At 33.9% G+C, this 20,480-nt stretch overlaps 1 long non-coding RNA gene across 1 annotated transcript; it reads left to right on the plus strand.

Moving 5' to 3' along the window:
• The first annotated feature begins 5,742 nt into the window (after positions 1–5,742).
• Positions 5,743–19,789, plus strand: LOC107976861 (uncharacterized). The gene is made up of 3 exons (XR_001721147.3): positions 5,743–5,818; positions 17,570–17,745; positions 19,572–19,789. It is a non-coding gene; the product is annotated as an uncharacterized LOC107976861 (long non-coding RNA).
• The last annotated feature ends 691 nt before the right edge of the window (positions 19,790–20,480 follow it).

Genomic DNA, 20,480 nt, shown 5'->3' on the forward strand with positions numbered 1-20,480 from the left:
TCTGTCTCTACTAAAAATACAAAAATTAGCCGGGCGTGGTGACAGGTGCCTGTAATCCCGGCTACTTGGGAGGCTGAGACAGGGGAATCGCTTGAACCCAGGAGGTGGAGGTTGCAGTGAACAGAGATCACACCACTGCACTCCAGCCTGTGCAACAGAGCGAGACTCCATCTAAAAAAGAAATAAAATAATAAAATAAAATATTGCCTGTTTAATTGTTGTATTATTTAAATTGTATGTGAAGTGGGCACACCAGGAGCTAGGTTTCATAGTACACCAAAGGCACATTCCTCAGCTCTTCATGATCTTATATAGCCTATTCATTATAGGCAAGATGAGAGTTATAAGAACTGGGAGAATCCTATTCCCACATTCCTTCCTTGACCTATGAAATAAGAACTTTGCCAATTCTGCCATCGTGTTAGGCAAGTACTGGGGAAGAAGCTTCCGCCATTTTCTCCATCTTATGTACTTCCTCGGCCCCACAGGAAGATGGGTGACTTTGCTAATTAGTACCCTGGGGCAAAGGCTACAGCTTGCAGGTGATCCACATTCTTGGCTTCAGTTTTCTCTTTTTCACTTTCCTTATCATCAGTGTGCCCACCAGGGATGTGTGTTCACTCTCACCACTCCTGCACTTACGCAGGAAGTCTGCATGAATTAGAATAAGGCAGCATTCTCTCAGCCCTGGCTTGCTAAATTCTAGAGTGGATGAAAGGTTATTCTCTATGTGGTTCAACAGGTAAATCTCTGCTCAAACAAACTCCCAACACTGCTCAACACTCCCAGCAAAAACACTCCAAGGTCAAGTTGGGAAAGCTAGATGAAATAGGAAGTCTTACTTTGCTGTCAAAGCCCAAACTTTTTCACCTAATATAATACTAACAATATTTAGAACGTATTTTAACATTTAATATTTAAATTCTCACCTCATTTTTTGTAGTTGTTCTCAATTTGGTTAGAGCTCAGAAGACAGGAGTGGAATAAATATTAGCACTTCACCAATCCTTAACAAAAAAATAAGAAAAAACATTTTTAAAAATCTGCCATAACAAAGATATTATGCAAACTCACAAAGGGAATAAAAGTCCCACTCACATAACTAAAAATGTGTCCTAACTACAAGCCCATACAATTAAAAAAAAATAGTCACACACCCCCACTGGATTTTAATTTTCAGAATATAGTACAAAAAAATTAAGTTATTTATGTTTCAAAGCATCATTCTGTGGCAGAATTGTCTCTTATTTGGATTAGTACAAGCAAAACAAGATCATGATCCTTTTTGTAGATTTGTTATAGGCGAAAACTACTTGGTTCAGAAGTACAATTATTTTTCCCCTTTGGCGAATCAAAGACTCTGCATATAAACACTTTGAGGGTTAAAGCTCCAATGCTCATTTTGCTTTGAAAGCTTCAAGAGTCTTTTGCAGACCTTCTGCCCATAGGCCAGTATTTGATAGAAACCTTGTGCTTTAGGGAGTTTTAAACGTGTCCAGTAACTTTCTCCAATTATCCCTTGTTGAATTAGCGGAATCAAAAGGGCACCCAAAGAGGCCCTTGTGAATCTCTGCTTGATACCTTGGGGTTTCTTTTTTAAGTTTCTTAAACCTTCCAGACTTGCTTAATCCTGCGATTTTCAAGCTAAAATGGCTGTTGTGTGTAATGCATTGTTGTACAAAGCTTTCAAGGTCTCTGATAACTAACTTTCTGCAATGTCCTTTGTTTTATTAACCAGACCACTGGGGCTATCCCATATTATGCCTGTATTTGCTGTGCTTTCCCTATAGGCTCAAAGGCAGCCATTTAAGTCACCCTTAAATGTTTCAATTATATACAAGATCTACTTTAGCTCTGCGATTGTAGGGCCATCAGCCTTTCCAAGAGTTGACATACCTAGAGACCAACTGGGAAGTTGCAGGAGATAATAGTCATGGGTCTGCTAATTCAGTGAGAAACAACTGTGCAAAACTGAGAGGTATTTTCATTGCATGCTGGTCACCTTTTCTCACTGCCTTGAATTGTATTTTCCTTCTTACCTAATTATGCTTAGTGTAGTGTCCTACCTCAGTTTTCTAACATTAACTTGTAACTTAGTAAACCCCAGGAACCCAAAAATAATCCTAGATCTAATATTTTCACAAAAATGTTCTTCTAGCTTGTAAGAAAAACTTTGAAGCTTCATATTAAATGTCCATCCTATTAAACCTGTAGATATTTTTGGCTTTCCAGAGAAGTATAGAAAATTCTGATAATTACAAAGTGTGAAGTAAGACCTGAAGCAGAGGCTAATGAGAGAGTGCATTAATAGCATACATTTCTTCCTGGTGTATTTTATTTTTTCTGACCCTAAGAAGCTGCACCTACAAGTTGCAGGGGCCAAAGAGGAAAATTATTACTTAGATTTTGCTTTCGTAAATGATTTTCTATAGATAAAATACCATGGAGAGCAACTTCCATGATACTTTATACTTACATCTTATGTCAGAAGAGGATATTTGAATGATTAGTTATTAGAAAAAATATATTGAGGAAAAACTATGGTCCCTTTAGCTCTGTGCACCCATGACAATCTACTGCTTTTCCCAAAAATTACTTACAAACTTTATGAAGAGTAATGTTGTAATTATTTACATAATTTATATAAATTTTAACTTGCATATTAGTGTAGAGAAATAAATTCTGAAATACAACTGTCATATTTTATATTTTTCATACCCTTTGAGAACTTTGGGACTCACTGAATCAACATGTAAACTATGTGCACGTATTCAGAGTAAGACTGCTTAGCTTTGCTATTCTAAGTGATTATGGATGCTTCTGGTTGTTATAAATTTGCATATGTACTAGTCTGTTTTCACACTGCTAATAAAGACATACGTGAGACTGGGTGATTTATAAAGGAAAGAGGTTTAATGGACTCAGAGGCCTCATTATCATGGCAGAAGAGAAATGAGGCCCAAAGTCACATCTTACATGGCAGCAGGCAAGAGAGCTTGGGTAGGGGAACTCCCCTTTATAAAACTGTCAGATCTCATAAGACTTATCTACTATCATGAGAACAGCATGGGGAAGACCTGCCCCTATGATTCAATTACTTCCACCAGGTCCCTCCCATGACACATGGGAATTATGGAAGCTACAATTCAAGATGAGATTTGGGTGGGGACACAGCCAAACCATATCAGCATCTGTGGCATTTTCTTTTTCTTGGTATTACTCCTGATGATTGTATGTGTGTGTGTGTTGATGTCCTGGTCTGAAGTAAACTTGGCAATAGGACATGAGATCAAGTTTATAATTATCCTAATTATTTTGAAATATCCATAAATAAATTATGGGGGGAAATATTTTTGGAGCGGAAACGATTTTTAATATAAATATATGTTTTCTAGGGTAATTTTCTCAGGTTTCTTTGCATAAAATGAGCTAATCACTAGAACCAAATCACCATCTGCCAAGTTTTACAATGTGCAAAATCCCAAGTACTATATTAGTTTCTGTGGAATATCTTAAACATGCCCTGGGACCACTGTCATAATAATATATATGCCAATTATAAGCAAATCTACCAGCCAACACAGCAATTTTTCCTACATTTGTTAGCACTTTTTGTTACTTTGCATTATAATTATCTTTTTACATACCTGTCTTCTCCCTTAGACTCAGAAGTCAGACGTAAAAAGGTTTAGCACATAACATGCACTCAATGGTTTCTTTGTTTAATGAATAAATAAAATTATCAAATGAATGTATCATTTTATTTTTATTGAAATAAAATTTGTATTTATTTTCAAATTGTACTTATTTCATGTTGAAATGCAATTTGTATTTTTTCTCCAACAACTCATGGAACGAAGGGAAACATAACCTATTTTCAGAGATGATAACATTATTTGGCAAAAGCTTTGCCACAGATGTTTCACCCAATCCTTGACTTTTCACTCTTTCCCTAATTCATCTTTATTATTCATCTCAGCATCTGATCACACATTTGACTTTTGCTCTAAAACTTACTCCACAATTCTAAAGTGGTTTTAGAGAGCCTTTTCTGGTTCGTATATTTCACAAGTAACAACTCAATGATTACATCTAAAAAAAATCCAAGAGCTGCTTCCTTCTCCCATTTCAGTAAATTCTTCCTTGCTTCCTAGGTTTGTATGTATGCCATATAAAGTTTGGATTTAAATTTCAAAACTCACCATTTTTAGTTAAAATATTAATAGTCTTTAGTATCCATTTCTTCAGTAATTTTCCAACACCTCTTTCTAACATCATGAGGAAACCACTAAATTTTTATACAGAATAGTATAACTTTGCTGTCCTAAATGATTTATCTGTAACTATGAACATAATCAATGTCTTTAGCACAGAGAAAATAAGACAAATGCATTTCTAAGGACCAGTTTATATACTGTTAATGTTACTTGTTAATATTATATAAATGTTAATTCTTCATAAATATCTTTCTACACTCTCAAGATTAGGAATTTGATGTATTATATTTTCTTTCATAGAAATTCAGTAAACATGTAAATGATAAGCTTCAGTAACTATTTTCTTGATTATTAGTCAATATTTTAAGATGTATTAGAAACAGGAAATGCAAATAAATTATTTTTAATTCTATTATCCCGCCTATCATAGATATTAAGCTTTGTATGAAATTTTCTTTGTACGATCAGAAGTTTTCATTCTGACAGAAAGCTTTACAGTTCATTTAAATAACCTGGTTTCAGTTTGTTAATCATCATTAATTGATTTTGAAAATAAATTATAATTTATTTTAATTGAAATATTATTTTTATTCAATAGTTTACAAAATCCAGATACTTGTACTGGTGAGATATAGGCACACCTATTTTAGTTTTTTAACAACTAAACAACACAATTACAATAGCAAGTTTGAACTACAGAACTTTTTTCTACAGATGAAGAAGAGCTGCATTCTCGTGTACCTTCCAGTGAAGATTTCAACCTGTGGAAGAAAATAATTATAACACCCCCTCAGACAAACACATATATCAATCATTTATTTGCAATGTAATTTATAAGTTGTTTGAGATAATGTATCCCTATAATCATTAAAACAATAATTGTTTGGGATGTGAACTTTTTATTTTGTAATTTAACTTTCTCTGCTGTTACTTGTTCCTCCATGAAATCCATATTGTAAACAATTTCAGAAAAATATATGCCAAGAAGATGACAAGAATGTTAGAGTTCTCTCCTGCATGAGATTATTTAACCTAAACCACCTCAACTGTGAAAACTGGGGATGCAACTTTGAGAAAACATTTTGAATGTGACAGCAAAATTACTTTCTGATGTTTATACATTTTTCATAATGCTGTTCCCAGTAGAACTGATTTCTATATTTCTTACAGCAATAGTATGAGGAATCAACCTTTTAAAAGGGTTGGGATTTGCTGACACTGCTGATAGAGTGCCTTGTTAGCTGAGAGACAATGATGTGGTTAAATGCAGCAAAGTAATAACTTTGAGAAATTAGGAGGTATCAAGAAAGGGAGTTGTACAGCCCTATATGTCTGCATTTGTATGAGAGGAAAAAGAGAGGAAAACAGTGAGATAGACAGAAATGAAATAAGACAGTCAGAGCAGAGGATTCAGACAATGTGCCACTGAGGTCGATAAATCTATACTTATTTTTTACATCCTGCAAGGTCATAGATGACGCTGACATTGGTCTCCTAGCAACCAACTCTACTAACCTACTTTTGTCCCTATCACTGGAGAATGGGTTTGGTGCTTTGAGCTGTGTTTCTACATAAAAAAGAAGGAATCGAAGTGATGCTGGGTAACTACTGATGGGTAAAATTTTTAAAAAGGACGCACATATACAGAAACATAAACACTTCTGGTCTCTTTCTTATCTAAGTTTACAAAGTTCAGAGTGGTCTTTCTACATATTTCTTAGAATTGAGAATAAATATCCAATTATCACAAAATTTTTGCATTTTTAAATATCTAAAATACGTGATGTATAGCACGCGTGATACTTTAATACATCTAAATTCAAGATATAAAAAGTAAAATATACGTCAATTTAGCTAGTGACCAGGATTAGATCCTAGTGAACAGGATCTAATGAGAAAAATAAATTAAGTGAAATAAACTAAATTCTAATATAGCTGTTACTTTTAAGTTTTATTATGTAAACATAATTGTAAAAGCAAAGTTTTATAAATATAATTAAAAATTCCCAATGTATCATGTTTTGTCCTTCAAGTTCAGAAGCAATATTCTCAGAATTAGTTTTCTGTGACTCTAAATTTTAGGAACTCTGTTATCTCCCAAGTTTTCATTTTTTTCTTTTTTTTAGTTTTATTTATATATAACTTTTTGGTTCTATTAATTCAGGTCTTCATATCAATTTCTTATCTCCACAATTCTATTGTTACCTTTTCTTGAGGGTCTCCTTAGTCTTTATTCTCATAGAGCAGACAATGAAATTATTGTAACCTATTTTGCCCACATAATTCTTAAGAAGGTAAATAATAATGACACGGATTCATATTTCCTAGTGAGAGGTGATCCAGTACATGGTCTTAAATTCAGGAATCTCTTTTCCAAAGTCATAAAACCCTTGACTATTTGCACATTGTGGGACACCTTAATTATGTGTGCTTCATGTATCGCCCTATGTGTCTGCATTTGTGTGAGAGAAAAAAGAGAGGAAAACAGATTTTTTTGTAGTTCCCATTTTAATTACACAAAACATCTTAGTGTTATAGCATTCTATTTTAACCGAATTACAAACTTAATTTTAATCGCATATTAAAATTATACTACTTTATAGTTCCGCATCCCCAATTTATATTACTAAGGTCACTAATTACATTTTATATATTATATACTCATTAATATAGTTTAATTGTTTATAATTGTTCTTGTCATTTAAATTCTATGCACCAAATTATTATGGTATAATTTATTATATTTGTCTGTATATTTGCCTTTATTGAAGAACATTGTATGTTCATGTTGCTTTGTGTTGCTACCTACCATCCTTTTCCTTCTATTTTAAAAGGTCCCTTTAGCATTTCTTGTATAGAAGATACAGTGGTGAAGAATATCCACAGTACATTTTTCATATTTATTAGTTATTTTTATTTCAATTTAATATTGTGTATTCATGTCCTTTGCCTGTCTTCTAGTGGAATGTTAATTTTTAAAACATTTTTCATTTGCTCTTTACATAGGAAGTGTATTACATTTTGATGTATGATTTCTGCCTTTAGTATTAGAGTTGTATGATATAGATTCTAGATACCCCAGTTTTCTTTATGCCCTCTTACCTTCAACTCTTAAAAAGTCACTCAAGAATATTTTCTACAATATTTCATGGTACACCTTAAAACACAAGTCTCAGAACTGAATGAAATACCCCAAATTGTATACATTATTATCTCCTTGATCAACGCATTACCAATCCACAACTGCCGTTATTTCCTTTAGAAATAACCAAACACCATTATAGTAAACAAATATGTGATTGATTTTCCCAGAATTTCACTCATCAGTCACCCCCAATTATATAATAAATTTGTGCAAAAATTGAGCAAATATTTTGGGCCTTCAGGGAAATTGTATTATCCCTTATCTTAAACTGATTTTTTTCACATCTTGGATTATAGTTTCAACTTTTTAAGATATGTTTTCAACCTTGATTTAGTCATAGAATCAGTATCTCCTAGTTTTTTCTTTGGTCATGTGAAAATGCTATGTCTGCCATTAAATACTCTTTCAAAATATTTATAAGCTCTATTAACACGACCTCTAGTTTCAAGATGGTGTACTGAACACATCTATTAGCCTTCCCTGATTTCCAAAACCTAAGTAACATTTCCAAAATAATATTATTTAGGAAAAAAATCTATATAAATATTTTTAAATAAGGAAAGATATTATTGTTAAGAAAACAATTAAACAAAAGAGGCAAACTGATGGATATCAGGAACTAGTGTTCTTACATAAATGCAACTGCTTCCCGAGTAGAGTGGGAAGGTAAACATAAAAACTCATTATTTGGAAAAATAATTTAAAATTGTAATAACTCAGGTGCAATATATACAAAGTGTTTTTTGTTTTGTTTTGTTTTGTTTTGTTTTTTGGAGACAGTTTCGCTCTTGTTGCACAGCTGGAGTGCAATGGCATGATCTCAGCCCACCGCAACCTCCGCCTCCTGGCTTCAAGCGATTCTCCTGCCTCAGCCTCCTAAATAGCTGGGATTACAGGCATGTACCACCACGCCCAGCTAATTTTGTATTTTTAGCAGAGATGGGGTTTCTCCATGTTGGCCAGGCTGGTCTCGAACTCTTGACCTCAGGTGATCCGCCCACCTTGGCCTTCTAAAGTGCTGGAATTACAGGCGTGAGCCACTGCACCTGACCCTTTTTTTTTTTTTTTTTTTTTTTTTTGGGATGGAGTCTCGCTCATTCACCAGGCTAGAGTGCAGTGGCGTGATCTCGGCTCACTGCAATCTCCTCCTCCTGGGTTCAAGTGATTCCCCTGCCTCAGCCACTGGAGTAGCTGGGACTACAGGCATGCTCCACCACGCCTGGCTAATTTTTGTATTTTAGTAGAAACGAGGTTTCACCATGTTGGCCAGGATGGTCTGGATCTCCTGACCTCGTAATCTGCTGGCCTCGGCCTCCCAAAGTGCTGGGATTACAGGCGTGAGCCACCATGCCCGGCCTAATATATATAAAGTTTTACATCAAAATTTAATACACTTCCTATGTAAACAGCAAATGAAAAATATTTTTAAAATTAACATTCCACTAGAAGACAGGCAAAGGACATGAATACACAATATTAAATTGAAATAAAAATAACAAATAAATATGAAAAATGTACTGTGGATATTCTTCACCACTGTATCTGCTATACAAGAAATGCTAAAGGGACCTTTTAAAATAGAAGGAAAAGGATGGTAGGTAGCAACACAAAGCAATATGAACATACAATCCTCTTCAATAAAGGCAAATACGCAGACAAATATAATAAATTATACCATAATAATTTGGTGCATAGAATTTAAATGACAAGAACAATTATAAACAATTAAACTATATTAATGAGTATATAATACATAAAAAAGTAATTAGTGACCTTAGTAATATAAATTGGGGATGTGGAACTATAAAGTAGTAGAGTTTTTATATGCGATTAAAATTAAGTTTGTAATTCAGTTAAAATAGAATGCTATAACACTAAGATGTTTTGTGTAATTAAAATGGGAACTACAAAAAAATCTGTAAAATGTACTCAAAAAGGAATGAGAAGAGAATTAAAGTACATCATGTTAAAGATCAATAAAATGAAAAGGAAGGCAATGAGAAGAAATGAAGAACAAAAAACCTATAATCCATTAGAAAATAATATTCAAAATGGCAATAATACCTGTACTTTTTTTTATCAGTAATTACTTTAAATATAGATGGATTGAATTCCCAAATTAAAAGTCATAGATTGTCTGAATGGATTAAAAAAGGGGATCCACACCTGAGGTTAGGAGTTCAAGACCAGCCTGGGCAACATGGTGAAACCTTGTCTCTACTAAAAATACAAAAATTAACCAGGTGTGGTGGCACATGCCTGTAATTCCAGCTACTTGGGAGGCTGAGGCAGGAGAATCACTTGAACCTGGGAGGTGGAGGTTGTGGTGAGCCAAGGTCGTGCCACTGCACTCCAGCCTGGACAACAAGAGTGAAACTTCATCCCAACAAAAAAAGAAAGGAGGGGGGATCCATATCTAGATTGTCTACAGGAGCCTCATGATATAGATCTAAGGACACACACAGGTGGAAAGTAAAAGACTGAAAATGGCATTTCTTGCAAGTAGTAGAAAAAAAGAGAGAGAGACAGCGAGCCGGATGGCTATACTAATATAATCCCAGTACTTTGGGAGGCCAAGGCAGGCAGATCACCTGAGGTCAGGAGTTCGAGACCAGCCTGGCCAACAGGGTGAAACCCTGTCTCTACTAAAAATTACCCGGGCATGGTGGTATGCTCCTGTAATCTCAGCTACTTGAGAGGCTGAGGCAGGAGAATCACTTTAACCCAGGAGGCGGAGGTTGCAGTGAGCCGTGATCATACCACTGCACTCCAGCCTGGGCAAGAGAGTGAGACTCTGCCTCAAAAAACAAAAAAATGTACTTAATGAAAACCCATTATAAGAGCCAAATAAGAGCAATTAATTAATAATAGAAGTATCAATTAATTAATAAGATGTAAAAATTACAAATCTTTATTCTCCAATACTTAGAGCTCCTAAAGACACGAAGCAAACTTTGACAGAATGGAAGTGAGGAACAGACAACACAGTAACAATAGGAGACTTCAAAACCCCTCTTTTAATAATGAACAAGTAGATAGAAAATCATTATGGCAATAGACAATTTGAACAACACTCTACACCACCTGGACCTAACAGACATATAGAGAATACTTCACTCAACAACCACAGAATATATATTATTCTGGAGTGTACAAGGAATGTTCTTCAGGATAAAACACATACTAGGACACATAAGTCAACAAATTCAACAAGATTCAAGTCATACAGATAGTCTTTTTAATCACAATGAAGTGAAACCAGAAATCAATAGCACATAGAAAATTGGAAAATCCACAAATACGTGAAATTAAATGACACATCTTTAAACAATGAATGGTCATAAGGAAAATGAGAACGTATCTGGGGATAAACATAAATAAAAATAAAACATATCAAAAGTTATGGTACAGCAATGGTGGTGCTAAGAAAGAAGCTTATAGCTGTAAATACACATATTAAAAGAGAAGAAAGACCTCAAATCAACAGTCTAACTTTACACCTCAAGAAACCAGATAAAAGAATCACAAATTAAACACAAAGCTAGCAGAAAGAAGGAAATAATAAAAATTAGAGCAGAGATAAATAAAACAGAAACCATAAAAACCATAGAAAAAAATCAAACTAAGAAATGGTTTTCTTGAAAAGATTAACAAATTGACAAACCCTTATCTAGATTAACCAATAAATAAGAGAGAGTACTCAAATAACTAAAATCAGCAATAAATAAAGAGGACATTAAAACAACACCATAGAAAATAAAAAAGCATTACAGAAGAATACTATGAACAATTGTAGGTCAAACGATTGCATAGTCTAGAAGAAATGGATACATTCCTATAAATACGCAACCTACCAATACTGAATCATAAAAAAGAAGAAAATCTGAACAGATCAAATACAAGTAAGAAGATTTAATTGGTAATCAAAAACCTCCAAACAAAGAAAAGGGTAGGACTAGATGTATTTTACCAAGCCTTTAAAGAATTAACTCCCATCTTCCTGAAACTTTTCTGAAATATTGACGAGAAGGGAACATTTCTAGGCTAAGTCTATGAAGCCAGCATTGTCCTGATGCCAAAACCAGGCAAAGACACTCCAAGGTAGCTACAGAACAATATCTCTGAAAAGTATTAATGCAAAAATTCTCAACATAATACTAGAAAACCAAATTCAACATTAAAAGGATTATATACCATGAACAGGAGGAATTTAATCCTGAAATGCAAGGATGGCTTAACATAACAAAGTCAATTAATATAATGCATCATATTAACATAATGAGGGCTAAAAACCACCTCAATTAATGCAAATAAAGCATTTGGCAAGATGCAACATTATTTTATGGTTAAAGAAAACACTCAGCAAATTAGGAATAGAAGGAAAATAACTCAATATAATAAAAGCCATTTATAAAAAACCCACAGCTGACATTATACTTAATGGTGAAAGGCTGATGGCTTTTTCTCTAAGATTAGGAACAAGACTAGGATACCCAGTCTTGCCACTTTTATTTAACATAGTATTGGAAGTGCTAGCAAGAACACTTACACAACAAAGAGAAAATAAATTAAAAGTTATCCATTTTGGAAAGAAAGAAGTAAAATTACCTCTCTTTATAGGTGACATGATCTCATATGTAGAAAACCCTAACAATTCTGCACACACAAAAATTGTTAGCATTAATAAACTAATTCAGCAAAGTTCCATGATAGAAAATTGATTTAAAAAATCAGTAGCATTTTTATACACAATGAAACAATAAAAATTCTGAAAGTTAAGAAAACTTTCATTTGCAATAGCATCAAATAAAATATTTAGGAATAAACCTAACCAAGATGTGAAAGACTTTTATACTGAAAACTACAAAATATTGCTGAAATAAATTAAAACACAAATAAATTAAAAGACATCTCATGTTCATGGATTCAAAGTGTTAATATTGTTAATATGTACATGCTACCCAAAGTGATCTACAAATTCAGCAAAGTCCCTATCAAAATCCCAATGGTATTTTTTGCAGACATAGAAAAATTCATCTTAAGATTCACATGGAATCTCAAAAGATGCCAAACAGCCACAACAATCCAGTGAAAAATAAGAACAAAGCTACAGAACTCACCTTTCTAATTTCAAAACATATCACAAAGCTATGGTAACTAAAACACAGTGCTTCCCGTGTAAAGACAGACTAACAGGTCAATGTAATAAAAGACAATCCCAAAATAAACCTTTAAGCCTATGGCCAAATGATCATCTAAAAAAGTGCCAAGACCACTCCCTCAATGTAGAAAGGACAGTCTCTTCAACAAAGAGTTCTCGGAAATCTTGAGATCTATATGCAAAAGAATAAAGTTCGATCGGTACCATATATCATATACAAAAATTAACTAAAAAGAAAGACCTAAACATAATACCTGAAACTATAATACTCCTAGAAGAAAACATAGGGGAAAATGGCATTGAACTAGACAATTATTTCTTAGATATGATACCAGAAAAAAAATACTGTGTGATATCACTTATGTGAGATATCTAAATTAGTCAAGTTCATAGAAACAGAAGTAGAATACTGGTTACCAGGGGCTGGAGGCAAGGGTAAAGGATAATTGTTGTTTAGTGGGTATAGGGTTTCAGATGTGCAAGATGAAAATTTTCTGGAGATCTCTTTCACAGCAATGTAAATATGTTTAACACTGAAAAACCATACATATAAAAATGGATAAGGTAAAAAAAAAGATAAAATCTGCATTTGATATTGTTCCTATGAAGCCCATATTTAAGATTATAAAGCAAAGTGAGACATGATTGTGTTGAAATCTTCGCAGACTGCATTTAAAGCTTTCAATTTTGACTTTATGTTCTCAGTCCTCTGTCAACAAACATCTTTACCCTGACAGCGTCATCACCCCTTATTTTTCGGTATAATTCATCCTCCAAATTTCCATCCTCTTCTCCACTTAATGATGAAAGAATTCTTATTCCATTCATCTGCAACTTATTTGTATTACATACTAACCTACCTTCCATGTGTACTTTTAAGTTTGTTTCTCTGATAAAGAGAATTTATTTCCTCTTGAATTAATAAATCATGTCTTAGGGAACCTATAGAAAATACTTATGCATTGATGATAACCTTCATCTTCCACCTAAAAATCACAGTTCTGGTTTTCTATAAGCAAAACCATTTGATACATAGTAGCTCATTGCTTTGATATTTGTTTAAAAAATAAATACCTTGCAGATGTGATATATTTTTGCCCTCCTCTAGTTTAAACTTTTCTTTATTTGTTTTTATTTATTCAAATGTATGTGTTGAATGACAGCCATTGGCCTTAAAAGCACCTAGGTTTCAGAGGTTAACACCCACTCTCAAGCTCTCTGCTTGCTCTTTCTCTCTGCATCCTCATTGGTCATGACTTGAGTATTTCTAGCATCTGCCCAAAACTGAACATAGTAATTATTCTACTATTACCATGGGGAGTCTATGTTCTCATTAAACAGAGTTTCTAGGCTATGATTTTGATTTACTTATAGATTATAATAAGAGGCAAAAAATAATGTTCAAATATTCTGTAAGAAAATATGTGCTTGTTTTCACCTGAGGGGTTTGAACTAGGGACATGGAAGAGACCGACTGAAGGAAGACCATACAGGTGGTCAGTGGAAATGATAGAGCAGAGAAATGGAAGCATGGATACAAAAATTTAAAAGTTAGAGCAAAGTAATAGCAATGTTGGGAGGCAAAGTCAGAATCTCCGACTTGTTTTTTTTGGTTTTTTTTTGAGATGGAGTCTCATTCTGTTGCCAGGCTGAAGTGCAGTGGCACACTCTCTGCTCACTGCAACCTCCACCTCCCGGTTTCAAGATTCTCCCACCTCAGCCTCCAGAGTAGCTTGGATTACAGGTGCCTGCCACCATGCCCGACTAATTTTTGTATTTTTAGTAGAGACGGGGTTTTGCCATGTTGGCCAGGCTGGTCTTGAACTCCTGACCTCAGGTGATCCACCTGTCTGGACCTCCCACAGTGCTGGGATTACAGGAATGAGCTACTGTGCCCAGCCTAGAATCTCTGACTTCTTATGTAATGTCAGTATGAGTCTGTGATGGTGACAATGGTGCTGTTTCTGCTGCTGCTGAGGACAATCATAATGATGATGATAAAAGAGTGAATAATATTAAAAGAAACATTCCATGGTAATATCAGCTTGTGTTTACAGACCTGATCAGTGGAGAAATAAAAACAAATGAGCCATGTAAAAGTCATTATAATAATATAGCCATGAATATTTCAGCTTTATAGTTGGTCAGATGGATTTGCATCCCTTACCAGTCGTATAAATTTAGCAAATTACTTAATTTTGCTAAACCAAATTTTTTTCACCTATAAAACAGATGTATACTAAACACACATTGATGAAGAAACTGAAGACTAAAAAGCGGAAAAATATACTATATTCATGGATTAAAATAATTAATATTGTTAAAATGTTCATACTACCCAAAGCAATCTATAGATTTCAATGCAAATTCTATCGAAATTACATGAAATGTTTAAAATTACGTGAAGTTTATTTTTAAATCCTAAAATTTATGTGGAACCACAGAAGTCCTTGAATAGCCAAAGAAATCTTGAACAAAAAGAAAAAAAGCATTGGATGTATCACACTACCTGATTTCAAAATTCATTGCAAAGCTATGGTAATCAAAACAACAAGCTACTGGCATAAAAACAGACACTTGTACCAATGGGATGGAATAGAAACCTCAGAAATAAACCTACATATTTATGGCCAATTAATTTTTCACAAAGTTGCCAAAAACACCCAATGGGGAAATGAGAGGTTCTATAATAAAAAGTGTTGGGAAAACTGGATATCCACTTGTAGTAGAATAAAATTGAACCCTTATCTCACACCATATGCAAAAATCAACTCAAAATGGACTAAAAACTTAAATTTAATATCTGAAATTTTAAGAGTACTAGAAGAAAACATAAGGGGAATCTCCATTACATTGGTTTGGGCAATGATTTTTCTGTATAAACAAAAAAAGATGAATGTGATTGTATCAAATTTAAAACTTTTTACACAGCAAAGGTAACAATGAACAGAGTGAACAGACAATCAACAGATTGGGAGAAAATATTTGCAAACCATACATATGATAAGGGGCTAGTATCTAAAATATATTTTTAAAATTGGCAACTTAATAGAAGGAAACAACCCAATTTTAAAAATGGGCAAAGGACCTGACTACATATTTCTTAAAAAAAGACAAAAGGCCAGTAGATATACGAAAAAATGCTCAACATTAATCAGGGAAATGCAAATTAAAACCACAATGAAACATCACCTCACACTTGTTAAAATAGGTATCTCAGAAAGACAAAATATAACAAAAGTTGGGGAGGATGTGGAGAAAAGGGAACCCTTACACACTGTTGGTGGGAATTTAAATTAGTCATTACGAAAAACAGTATGTAAGGTCCTCAAAAAGTAAAAATAGAATTACCACGATCCAGTAATTCCACTTCCGGGTATAAAAGGAGACTAATTTTTCTCTCTATCCATTCAAGAACAAGGTTGAGAAATCTCTTAATTATCCAAAAAAAAAAAAAAAAATAGGGGGGCATTGCAGGCCGAGAGTGGGGGAATTGTGATGGTTCCTGCCTGTAAATCCCAGCACTTTGCAAGGCCAAGGTGGGAGGAAGGTTTGAATCCAGGAGTAAGGCGGGGCTTAATGGAATTAAAATCAGTATGTCAAAGAAATATCTGCACTGCCCTGTTTACTGTAGTAATATTAACAATAGCCAAGATAGGAAAGCAATTTGAATGTTCATCAGTAGACAAATGGATAAAGAAAATATTGGCTGTGTGTTGTATATATGGAATGCAATGGTACACTATTCAGCTTTTAAAAAGGAGGAAATCATACCATCTGGGACAACATGGATGAATCTGAAGAACATTGTGCTAAGTGAAATAAGCCAGGCACAGAAAAATCAATACTATATGATCTCACTTATATGTAGAATCTAAAAAAAGTCAAACTCATAGGAGCAGAGAGTAGAGTGGTGATTTTCAGAGGCTGTAGGGTTTGGAGGAGGAAAAAGATGTTGATAAAAAGGTACGAAGTTTTAATCAGACAGGAGAAATAGATTTTAGTGATATATTACATAGCATGGTTACTATGATTAGTAATCATATATTGAACATTTCAATGCTGCTACAAGATTAGATTTAAATGCTCACATCTTTAAAAAGTAAGTAGGTGATGTCATGAATATGTTAGCTTGATTTACTATTTCCACAATGTATACATATATCAAAGCATCATATTGTAATCCATAAATATATACAATTATTATGTTTCTATTAAAAATAAAATAATTCATAAACAGATGTTATAAATTTACCTAGCTGACAGTGTTATGAGACTTACACAGAAGATATTTGGAGCAGAATTAGTTATTGTTGTTAACTAATAAATCACAAACAAATGCTTGACCATTTAGGGTGTTTACTTAATGTTCTGTTGTTATATTCTATTATAAATATAAAAGAATGAGATGAAACATGTGAAGTTGCTTTGTAAAATATAACTGTGCCCCAACATTTCTGTGTGTGTGTGACAGAGTATTGCTCTGTCATCCAGACTGGAGGGTAGTGGCATGATCACAGCTGACTGCTGCCTCAATGTCCCAGGCTCCAGTGATCCTCCCACCTCAGCCCAGTGAGTGATCCCAGATCTCTCATGCTTAAGAGACCTTCTACCTTAGCCTTCTGAGTAGTTGGGACTACAGGTGCAGGTGCATGCCACCACTCCCTGCTATCTTTTTTATTTTTGAAAAATGTGGTTTCACCATGTTGCCAAGGCTGATCTTGAATTCTTGGACTCAAGCGATCCTCCTACTTTGGCTTCCCAAAGTTCTGGGCTTTACAGGTGTGAACCACCCGGCCCCACAGCTTGTAATGCCATTTTTTATTGCACTTTGTATTGGCTAATTAAGAGATTTCCCAACCTAGTCCTTGAATGGATGGAGAGAAAAATTAGCCTCCTTTGCAACTACGGAAGACTTTTGAGCTTACAAGATGCTATGGAAATCTACTTATGGCTTCTGAAAAAGTTTTTTCTTTTTTCTACCTCTCCTGCAATATAACACAAAAATTAAGTTCTTTCTGCCTTTCTCTCCCTTGCTCTCTGTAGTGTGACAATATAACATTTGAAGCTGCTCCAAACAACTTTGACTGTAAGAAAAAGGCCAAAAGAATACAAGAGGCTCTAACCAAGGACTCTGACTTCACTAAGCCACTGAAACACTCCTGGCACTACCTACCTCCTGCCTTTTCGTTATGGGAGGAAACCCTATTGGTTACGTCACTGTGAGTATTAATGGTCACTATTAATGGCAACCAAAGCCATTCCTAACAGATATAACATTTTAATTATGAATATAATTGCCTTCATAGCTTACAATTTATATAGGTGTTCTTGGAACTTAATTATGCATTGTTTTAACATTGTAATTATTATTACTCTGGATTAGTCTCTACTGGTTTCAGCAGTAAAACATGTCACCTCTGAGAAAACGGGAAGAGATCAGATGATACTAGAAAGAGAACTGTTTAGTAACCATACAGATTTAAAATGCAAACCCAATCTGCTATTGATTGGTTCTGTGATAGTCTGCCATATTACCTAAGCTTAATTTTCCCAGTAACAGTGAAGGCAACATAATATATATCTTACAGGGTAGTAGCTAGAATTAAATGAGATAATTATAAAACTGTTTGACAAAGTACATAGGACAAAGTAAACGCCCCAGAAGTTCATTGCTCTCTGGCCTGATAATGGCCCTTAGGAACTCATGTGGCAGTGTCCACCCCTTTTCTGTCTGGAAATACAGCTAGTTGGTGAATTATTTGCTCTCTTACCTTATGTATATCTGGTAGCAAGAGACGTAAATGTGACATTATCATCATTTACAACATGTGACTGAAATTCTAGTAGTTTTACTGTATAGAGTAATATTGATTTTGAATAAAATGATTGGCAGGTATTAATGTTTTTTATATGAGCTATATTAGACTTTCTCATATTCTATAAAATGATTATAATAATACCCACCTTAGGTAAAGATTAAATTAGAGGAGGTAAATAGAATATTCCTCATGATACTTTGAACCCTTATTATTGTTAATTTTACTATAGTTAGTCATGCATCTATATCATCTACCTGAATAGACTATAATACAGTGTTTCCCAACCTCAATGATATTGACATTTTGGACCAGATAAATTTTTGTTGGAGAAGGGGGGTGTCCTGCACTTTCTAATATGTAGTAACATCCCATGTTATGCCCACTAGATGCCATTAGCACTTCCATTCCCAGTTGTAACAACCAAAAAAATCTCTAGACATTGCCAAATGTACCCTTGAGGATGAAATTGTCCGCCTAGATGAGAACCACTGCTGGTGAGAAACACAATACCTTGCATAGATACTTTGTGTCTATGAGGATTATAAGAGAAAAAAATTTAGTTGAATTGATTTGAATATGTGTACCAATAAGCAATTACATCTACATTAGTGATTCCATTAACACTATTTTCTTTTTTGGCACCTTTAGCAAGTTCTTGTTGATTCATAGATCTCAGAATTGAATAATGAAGTTTTGAACATAGAAATATAATTAGACATTAAAATGATAAGCACATACAGGATGTTTAATTGACATTGAAAGCTGAAGATGTAATATTTAAGTAGCATAACTAAAATAGAATAGAACTATTTTAGAAGTGATTGTATACCATTCTATAATACAGAGTAAGCAGCTATAGGACAATTTTATGTAAGCTCTATATCTAGTATCTGATTTTGGGGTAGCCAAAAATTTTAAATATCCTTGTAAGTGGGAACACCCATTGTATAATTTGAAAATTTTTAATTTAGCCTTTATTTAGCCTGAAAGCAGAAATAGAAGATCTCTGATAAAAGAGTGTGCAGTTTTACTGAATTGATGTAGATCCATGTCAGAAGTCACATGGGAACATTCTAAAATGAGATGGCTATTGAACATACCTCTAAATGAGACAAATGTGCAATTGATTTAAGCGTGGTTTAATTGCTGCATCTAGAAAATATTTTTAATATTCTCATATAAAGAAGTTTTTTTTTCTTTCTGATGTGCTATTTTTATCTGTACAGGGTTTAAAACACGTCCTTTAAAATTGCAGAGGAAGAAAACGCTTGGAGGTGATAAAGGAATAAATAAGTTTATTCCCTTGATTATGGTGATGGTTTCATAGGCATATGCATATGTCCAAACTCATCAACTTGTATACATCAAATATGTGCAGTTTACTGTATATCCACCTTATCTTAATAAAGCTGTTTAAATAATAATAAAATAACATTATGAAGGGAAAAATCAACTTTGGTAACTTTTTCAAATAGACACATTTATCTTTCTCTGGCCTGGCCAGATACATTACACATTTAGATGATCTCCTATTTGTAAATAAACATATATTTGTATGGAGTGTATGTATGTTTGTTTGTGTGTGAGTGTGTGTGTGTGTGTTCCCTTTTATGTCCAATTGGTAATTTAGCCTCTTTGAGTCAGTAATTCCATTTGATGATTTAAGAACTAAAAATCTCATAAAAATAAAAAACTTCTCTTCTAAAAGATATAAACTTCCATACGTGGGGTAAGGAACACAGTGTTCTGCACCAAAAAGTAAATTAAGTTAATCTTTTTTTTCTGTAAGGTGGGAAAAGTTGACAAACATAGAAAAAGAGTTTTTTGAGGAATTAGACATATTGGGAATAGAAAGCTTGGGCAAATCAACTAAGGACAGATTTTTTAACCAAATGTTTGAAGTTCTATAGAAGAAAAACAAAAGTAACAGGATGCTCCTGAAAACTTATTCTTGTACAGTGATGTGTTGCTTAAACATGGGTTTGTCCTAAGAAATGCATTATTAGGCAATTTCCTCATGATGCAAATATCGCAGAGTGTACTTACACAAACGTAGATGGTATAGCCAATGACACACCTAGGCTATATGGGACAGCCTATTTCCCCTAAGTGTCAGACCTGTATTGTATGTTGCT

Source organism: Pan troglodytes, chromosome 11, assembly GCF_028858775.2.
Source record: "Pan troglodytes isolate AG18354 chromosome 11, NHGRI_mPanTro3-v2.0_pri, whole genome shotgun sequence".
Classification (NCBI taxonomy): Eukaryota; Metazoa; Chordata; class Mammalia; order Primates; family Hominidae; genus Pan; species Pan troglodytes.